The sequence below is a fragment of the Physeter macrocephalus genome, chromosome 7 (genome assembly GCF_002837175.3).
Source record: "Physeter macrocephalus isolate SW-GA chromosome 7, ASM283717v5, whole genome shotgun sequence".
Classification (NCBI taxonomy): Eukaryota; Metazoa; Chordata; class Mammalia; order Artiodactyla; family Physeteridae; genus Physeter; species Physeter macrocephalus.
The window spans coordinates 10267045-10275787 of record NC_041220.1 but is presented as its reverse complement, the minus strand read 5'-3'; the positions used below and the strand labels follow the sequence as shown (position 1 = coordinate 10275787).

At 36.1% G+C, this 8743-nt stretch overlaps 1 long non-coding RNA gene across 1 annotated transcript in view; it reads right to left on the bottom strand.

Moving 5' to 3' along the window:
- Window positions 1-4230: 4230 nt before the first annotated feature.
- The window catches only part of LOC114486521 (uncharacterized), a 33708-nt gene continuing 29195 nt past the window's right edge, over window positions 4231-8743 (bottom strand). Inside the window, exon 3 of the long non-coding RNA XR_003680379.1 lies at window positions 4231-4371. This is a non-coding gene — a long non-coding RNA (uncharacterized lncRNA). The remainder of the gene's footprint in view (window positions 4372-8743) is intronic.

The window sequence follows — 8743 nt, the reverse complement described above, 5'->3', positions numbered from 1 at the left end:
CTAAGCGCTGCCAGAATAAAGGGCATTATTGAGAAACAGGACCAGAGCATCCTATCTCCAGGCATGAATATGGCTGCATACTGAGACAGATAATTGCTTGCAAGTGTCTTTCCTAAGGTTAGAAATCTGTTGAATCAAATATGAAACTTTCTCCAGGCCCTTCCTGTGTTCCCTGTTCCTGGTATTCACAGTTACTCACTGTGAAGTCTTAAACTAATCAATAGCTATCCTTGGAATTTCCTACTTTCCTCTCATTTTTCCCTAATTGCAGAAATTATTAATAAAAGGCTGACATCATCACATTGTTCCAGAGAACCTGTACTGTTGTCTGGAGTTGCATGTAGGTTGGTTCTGGACTCTTCTCAGACTATTAAGAGATGCTGCAGACTTGCCCACAAAGACACAATAGCTTCTGTAGTGGCCCTACTATGGTTTCTAGTCAACAAAGGACACTGAACCTTTTAAAATCACGTTCAGAAAATGATAGATGTAGAGCCATCACATTTCATGTTTCCAAACTATATTACAAGGCTATTATAATTGAAACAGTACAGTATTGGCATAAAAGCAGATACATAGACCAATGGAATAGAATCACAAGCTCAGAAATAAATCCATTCATATACAGTCAACTAATCTTTGACAAGAGTGCCAAGAACACACAATGGGGGAAGGATAGTTTCTTCAATAAACAGTGTTGGGAAAACTGGATATCCACATGCAAAAGAATCACACTGGATACTTATCTTACACTATGCACAAAAATTAACTCAAAATGGGTTAAAGACTTAAATATTATATCTGAACCATAAAACTCCTAGAAGAAAACACAAGAAAATATCTCTATGACACTGGCCTTGGCGATGTCTTTGGAAATGTTCCAAAAGCAAGGCAACAAAAGCAAAAATAAACACATGGGGCTACATCGAACTAAAAAGCTTGTGCACAGAAAATGAAACAACAAAATGAGAAGGCAATCTATAGAATGGGAGAAAATACTTGCAAATCATATCTGATAAGGGGTTAATATCCAAAATATATAAGGAACTCATACAACCCAGTAGCAAAACAAAACAAAACACTCACACACATATAACCCAATTAAAAACTGGGCAAAGGACCTCAATAAATGTCAACAGACATTTTTCCAAAGAAGACCTACAAATGGCCAACAGCTACATGAAAAGGTGTTCAACATCACTAATCATCAGGGAAACTGAAATCAAAACCACAGTGAGATAATCATCTCACACCTGCCAGAATGGCTAAAGAGACAAGGGATAACAAGTGTTGGCAAAATGTGAAGAAAAGGGAATCCTCGTGCACTGCTGGTGGGAATATAAACTGGTGCAGCCACTAGAAAACAGTATGGAGGTTCCTCAAAAAAATTAAAAATAAAACTACCATATGATCCAATAATCCTGCTTCTGGGTATATATCCAAAAGAAATAAAATCAGTATCTCAAAGAGACATCAGCACTGCCATGTTTTTGCAGCATTATTCACAATAGCCAAGATATGGAAAAAACCTAGGTGTCTGTCAGTGGATGAATGGACAAAGAAAATGTGAGATATATACATATGAATGAATACCATTAGCTTTAAAAAAGAAGAAAATCTTGCCATTGCAACATCATAGATGAACCTGGAGGACATTATGGTAAATGAAATAAGCCAGACACAGAAAGATAAATAATGCATGATCTCACTTATATGTGAAATCTAAAAAAGTCAAACTCATAGGAGTAGAGAGTAGAATTGCTGCCAAATTGTGGGTAGGGGAGAGGTCAGGAAATGGCAAGATGCAGGTCAAAGGGTACAAATTTTCATTTATAAGATGAATAAGTTCTGGGGAATCTAATATACAGCATGGTGACTGTAGTTCATAACAATGCATTTTACACTTGAAATTTACTGACAGAATAGATCTTAAGTGTCCTCACACAGAAAAACGTAAAGTATATGAAGTGACAGATGTGTAATCAGCTTGACTTTGGTAATCATTTCACAATTATCATGTTGTACCCCTTAAGTATATACAATTTTTATTTGTCAATTATACCTCAATAAAGCTGGGAGAAAAAAGAAAGAAAATGACAAATGTAATGCATGCTTGCATGCACAATGCAGAGAACTTTGGACACACACATGATAGAAAAAAAACAGAATAAAACCACCTATTTAAAAAAAAATCCAGAGATAATCATTCCTTCTTTGGGTGTATGACTGTACTTTTAAGAGATATTTTTACTACAGGTGCTTAAGTATTGCTTGGAAATCATTTTTTACTTGCTTCCAGATTACTGCTTCTATTCCTGTCAAATTCAAAACTTATTTAAAAATAAAGTGATGTCTGATGACGAAATCTCAGGTAGCTCACAGTCAATAAAGAATGCCAGCACTGTATATGGTACCTTAAAATAGTGTATAGATAATTATGACATTATTAATAATGTTATTCTCAAATACAGTGGTACTGAATTGAACATTAAAAAGGGTTCAGAATCAAACAAGAAATCCCAGAGAACTGAGCTGCTTTCAATTCTGCTAACTTGGGTTTTTATATTCTGCAAAGGTGGATTAGACAAGTTTCCTCATATATGCTCCTATATCCAATATCTCCTTATCTCTCACACTACCCCTCACCAGCTGCTTACAATTCCCCAAAACAATTCTACTCTTAAATGGATTTATTTTCACCTACCTAAGACACTGTATGTTGTTGATTAAAAGCATTGTAATGGAAAAGCTGAAGTATGCCTAAGAAGTCATAAGGTACTTTCCTGATTCTTCCCTGAGCTTAATCAAAGTAATTTTACATTAGGATATTATTATTAATTTTAAGGATTCAAATAGATTTTTATCCTTGCTTTTACAGTTTTATATTTTTTCTCAATTTTTTAAAAAACCTTGTTTCCGTTGTTTTTAAATTCACTTTTTTCACATTTGTGACTTTGGCAATCATTGGCTCATATAATTGTCTCTTTCCCCTTTTCTCTATTTGAAAATGAATACTTTTATCTAGCTTGTACATGAAATTCCACACATAAGTAATTAGTCCCCTCCTGCAGGTTTTTTTTTAAGTTTTAATCATAATTAAAAGATTACTGGCTTCATTTCCATAAGCCAGTCACTCTAAGTACTTAATTATAAAAGCGAATTCATAAGGTGTATGCCATTAAACCCTATTGATAAGAACTGAACACAGCAGAAATTACGCACAACAGAACCAACAGCATTGTAGAGCAATACTTTTATCTATTTGTTCTTTTGTAAATAAATTTTCCCTAGGCATTTTATTCCAATTTTGTTATCAGCCATCAGATTTCTGGAGTTTCTTTTTGGCCACTAGAGGTCTACCGTACCTATCTTGACAACATGTTCACCTTTGTTGGTGTTAATGCTGTTTGGGGCCTGCCTGTGTGTGTCCATAATTTACCCATCTTTTCATGCACTGATTCACTAATTCGCTCATCATTTGTTCATCACTGCTCTGATTCTACTTTCAAAGCAGGGGAGAGTTGTGAGTTTCTTACACCTGCCTCTTTCCCTATCCTTCCTGGCATATGACTCTATGTCCTACCTCCCCAGGCCCTTATTCTATCAGGCATCTCTTACCCTCTCTCTACCTCCAAGCTTTGCCTTCTTCTTTGTTCTCCGCTCATTAGCATGTAAACTTGCTAATAAGGTTCCCATCCTAAAATCCTTCTTCACTCTGGTCTTCCTCTGGCAACTCTTCTAACTTTAGGACTAAGTTCCATGTCTCACCACCCATTCATTGATGGTTCTTACAGGGTTATCAGTGCTTCCAGTGTCACAGCCCATGGCTCCTCCACTGCAATTGGACTCCACTGAAACTGCCCTAACAAGACAGTTCCATTCTTGATGTTTCCTCTCTTTCTCCTAATAAGGAGTCATTACTGAGTCCTGAGACTCCATCTCTTTAATAGTTCCAGAATCCGCCTGCTTTCCTCCATGTCTCATCTTCATTCGAGCCCAAATCACTTCTTATCTAAATTACACCCACAAGCTCTAACTGGCCTCATGGCATGAGCTTTGTTGCCCGCCAACATTCTCGACCCTCCTGCCAGTGATCTTACTAAAGCACATCTAACCACGTCACCACCTTGCTAAGACGCTTCCATCATTCCCTGAACCACCAGATGAAGCCCAAATCCCTAGGAAAGACAAACAGCAGCCCATCACAGGCCTCTGCTTACCTCTCGCCTGTGTCCCTCTCCATTTCTCTCTTCCCCCAGATCTTCACACACGAACTTCCAGTTTGTCCTTGCTCTTTTGGTTACCATTGATTTTTGCACCCACTCTTTTCTTCTGTGTTGAATTTCATCATTTAGAGTACTTTCTTCAAGTCTGTGGGTGATAAACACTTGGTATCTCTACTTCTTAAAGTGACTTTATTTCATTCTCCCTTGTGAATATAACTTCTCTGAAAACAATTCTATCCTGACAGTTATTTTTCTACACTCCTTTGAAGATTCTTACGTTTTCGAGCAAATATCATTGCTATTCAGTTGTTATTCCTTGGTAAAAAACCTATTTTCTTCTCTACTTGGTGGTTTTCCAATTTTAAGTTTTTCCTTATCCTTCGGCAGTTTCACTCTATGTATGTGATTTCTTTTTAGTTTTACAGATTAGAAGTATTCATTATTTTTTACCTTTTTGTTTATACAGCAGGTTCTTATTAGTTATCTATTTTATACATATTAGTGTATACATGTCAATCCCAATCTCCCAATTCATCCAACTACCACCCCTCCCCCAGCTTTCCCCCTTTGGTGTCCATATGTGTGTTCTCTACATCTGCGTCTCTATTTCTGCCTTGCATACTGGTTCATCTGTACCATTTTTCTACATTCCACATATATGCGTTAATATACGATATTTGTTTTTCTCTTTCTGACTTACTTCACTCTGTATGACAGTCTCTAGGTCCATCCATGTCTCTACAGATGACCCAATTTCGTTCCTTTTTATGGCTGAGCAATATTCCATTGTATATATGTACCACATCTTCTTTATCCATTTGTCTGTCAATGGTCATTTAAGCTGCTTCCATATGATCTGGCTATTGTAAATACTGCTGGAATGAACATTGGGGTGCATGTTTGTTTTGAATTATGGTTTTCTCTGGGTATATGCCCAGTAGTGGGATTGCTGGGTCATATGGTAATTCTATTTTTAGTTTTTTAAGGAACCTCCATACTGTTCTCCATAATGGCTGTATCAATTTACATTCCCACCAACAGTGCAAGAGGGTTCCCTTTTCTCCACACCCTCTCCAACATTTGTTGTTTGGAGATTTTCTGAAGATGCCCATTCTAACCGGTGTGGGGTGTTACCTCATTGTAGTTTTACTTTGCATTTCTCTAATGATTAGTGATGTTGAGCATCCTTTCATATGCCTCTTGGCCACCTGTATGTCTTCTGTGGACAAAAGTCTATTTAGGTCTTCTGCCCATTTTTGTATTGGGTTGTTTGTTTTTTAAATATTGAGCTGCATGAGCTATTCAGCTGCATGAGCTGTTTATATATTTTGGTGATTAATCCTTTGTCCATTGATTCGCTTGCAAATATTTTCTCCCATTCTGAGTGTTGTCTTTTCATCTTGTTTATGGTTTCCTTTGCTGTGCAAAAGCTTTTCAGTTTCATTAGGTCCCATTTGTTTATTTTGGTTTTTATTTCCATTACGCTAGGAGGTGGGTCACAAAAGATCTTGCTGTGATTTATGTCAAAGAGTGTTTTTACTATGTTTTCCTCTAAGAGTTTGATAGTATCTTGCCTTACATTTAGGTCTTTAATCCATTTTGAGTTTATTTTTGTGTATGGTGTTAGGGGGTGTTCTAATTTCATTCTTTTACATGTAGCTGTCCAGTTTTCCCAGCACCACTTACTGAAGAGACTGTCTTTTCTCCAATGCATATCCTTGCTTCCTTTGTCATAGATTAGTTGACCATATGTGCATGGGTTTATCTCTAGGCTTTCTATCCTCATTGATCTATATTTCTGTTTTTGTGCCAGTACCATATTGTCTTGATTACTGATTACAGTCTGAAGTCAGCAAGTCTGATTCCTCCAGCTCACTTTTTTTCCCTCAAGACTGCTTTGGCTATCCGTGGTCTTCTGTGTCTCCATACACATTTTAAGATATTTTGTTCTAGCTCTGTAAAAAATGTCATTGGTAATTTGATAGGGATTGCATTGAATCTGTAGATTGCTTTCGGTAGTATAGTCATTTTAACAATATTGTTTCTTCCAATCCAAGAACATGGTATATCTCTCCATCTGTTTGTGTCATCTTTGATTTCTTTCATAAGTGTCTAACAGTTTTCTGAGTACAGGTCTTTTACCTTCTTAGGTAGGTTTATTACTAGGTATTTTATTCTTTTTGTGCAATGGTGAATAGGATTGTTTCCTTAATTTCTCTTTCTGATCTTTTGTTGTTATGTATAGGGATGCAAAATATTTCTGTGCATTAATTTTGTGTCCTGCAACTTTACCCAAGTCATTGATTAGCTCTACAAGTTTTTTGTTTGCATGTTTTGGATATCTATGTATAGTATCATGTCATGTGCAAAACTGACAGTTTTACTTCTTCTTTTCCAATTTGGATTCATTTCTTTTTCTTCTCTGATTGTTGTGGCTAGGATTTCCAAAACTATCTTGAATAATAGTGGCAAAAGTGGACCTCCTTGACTTGCTCCTGATCTTAGAGGAATGCTTTCAATTTTTCACCATTGAGAATGATGTTTGCTGTGGGTTTGTCATATATGGCCTTTACTATGTTGAGGTAGGTTCCCTCTGTGCCTACTTTCTGGAGAGCTTTTATCATAAATGGGTGCTGAATTTTGTCAAAAGCTTTTTCTGCATCTATTGAGGTGATCATATGGTTTTTCTCCTTCAATTTGTTAATATGGTGTATCACATTGATTGATTTGTGTATATTGAAGAATCCTTGCAACCCTGGGATAAACCCCACTTGATAATAGTGTATGATACTTTTAATGTGTTGTTGGATTCTGTTTGTTAGTATTTTGTTGAGGATTTTTCTATCTATATTCATCACTGATATTGGTCTGTAATTTTCTTTTTTTGTAGTATCTCTGTCTGGTTTTGGTATCAGGGTGATGATGGCCTCGTAGAATAAGTTTGTGAGTGTTCCTTCCTCTGTGATTTTTTGGAAGAGTTTGAGAAGGATGGGCATTAGCTCTTCTCCAAATGTTTGATAGAATTCACCTGTGAAGCCAGCTGGTCCTGGACTTTTGTTTGTTGGGAGATTTTTTTAATCACAGTTTCAATTTCATTACTTGTGATATTATCTGTTCATATTATCTATTTCTTCCTGGTTCAGTCCTGGAAGATTATACCTTTCTAAGAATTTGTCGATTTCTTCCAGGTTGTCCATTTTATTGGCACAGAGTTGCTTGTAGTAGTCTCTTATGACGTGTTGTATTTCTGCAGTGTCTGTTGCCATTTCTTTTTCATTTCTAATTTTATTGATTTAAGTCATTTCCCTCATTTTCTTCATGAGTCTGGCTAAAGGTTTATCAATTTTGTTTATCTTCTCAAAGGACCAGCTTTTAGTTTTATTGATCATTGCTATTGTTTTCTTTGTTTCTATTTCATTTATTTCTGCTCTGATGATGATAATTTCTTTCCATCTACTAATTTTGGGTTTTATTTGTTCTTCTTTCTGTAGTTCCTTTAGGTGTAAGGTTACATTGTTTATTTGAGATTTTTCCTGTTTCTCAAGGTAGGACTGTAATGCTATAAACTTCCCTCTTAGAACTGCTTTTGCTGCATCCCATAGGTTTTGGATCATCGTGTTTTCGTTGTCATTTGTCTCTAGGTATTTTCTGATTTCCTCTTTGATTTCTTCAGTGATCTCTTGGTTATTTAGCAACGTATTGTTTAGCTTCCATGTGTTTTTGTTTTCTACGTTTTTTGCCCTGCAATTTATTTCTAATCTCATAGTGTTGTGGTCTGCAAAGAGGCTTGATATGATTTCAATTTTCTTAAATTTACTGAGGCTTGATGTGTGACCCAAGATGTGATCTATCCTGGAGAATGTTCCATGTGCACTTGAGGAGAAAGTGTAATCTGCTATTTTTGGGTGGAATGTCCTATAAATATCAATTAAATATATCTGGTCTACCATGTCATTTAAAGCTTGTGATTCCTTATTAATTTTCTGTCTGGATGATCTGTCCATTGGTGTAAGTGAGGTATTAAAGCCCCCCACTATTATTGTGATACTGTCGATTTCCTCTTTTATAGCTGTTAGCAGTTGCCTTATGTATTGAGGTGCTATCTTGGGTGCATATATATTTGTAATTGTTATATCTTCTTGGATTGCTCCCTTGACCATTCTGTAGTGTTCTTCCTTGTCTCTTGTAACATTATTTATTTTAAAGTTTTTTTAATCTGATATGAGTATTGCTACTCCAGCTTTCTTTTGATTTCCATTTGCATGGAATATCTTTTTCCATCCCCTCACTTTCAGTCTGTATGTGTCCCTAGGTCTGAAGTGGGTCTCTTGTAGACAGCATATATATGGGTCTTGTTTTTGTATCCATTCAGCAAGTCTGTCTCTTTTGGTTGGAGAATTTATTCCATTCACATTTACAGTGATTATCAATATGTATGTTCCTATTACGATTTTCTTAATTGTCTTGGGTTTGTTTTTGTAGGTCCTTTTCTTCTCTTGTGTTTCCTACTTAGAGAA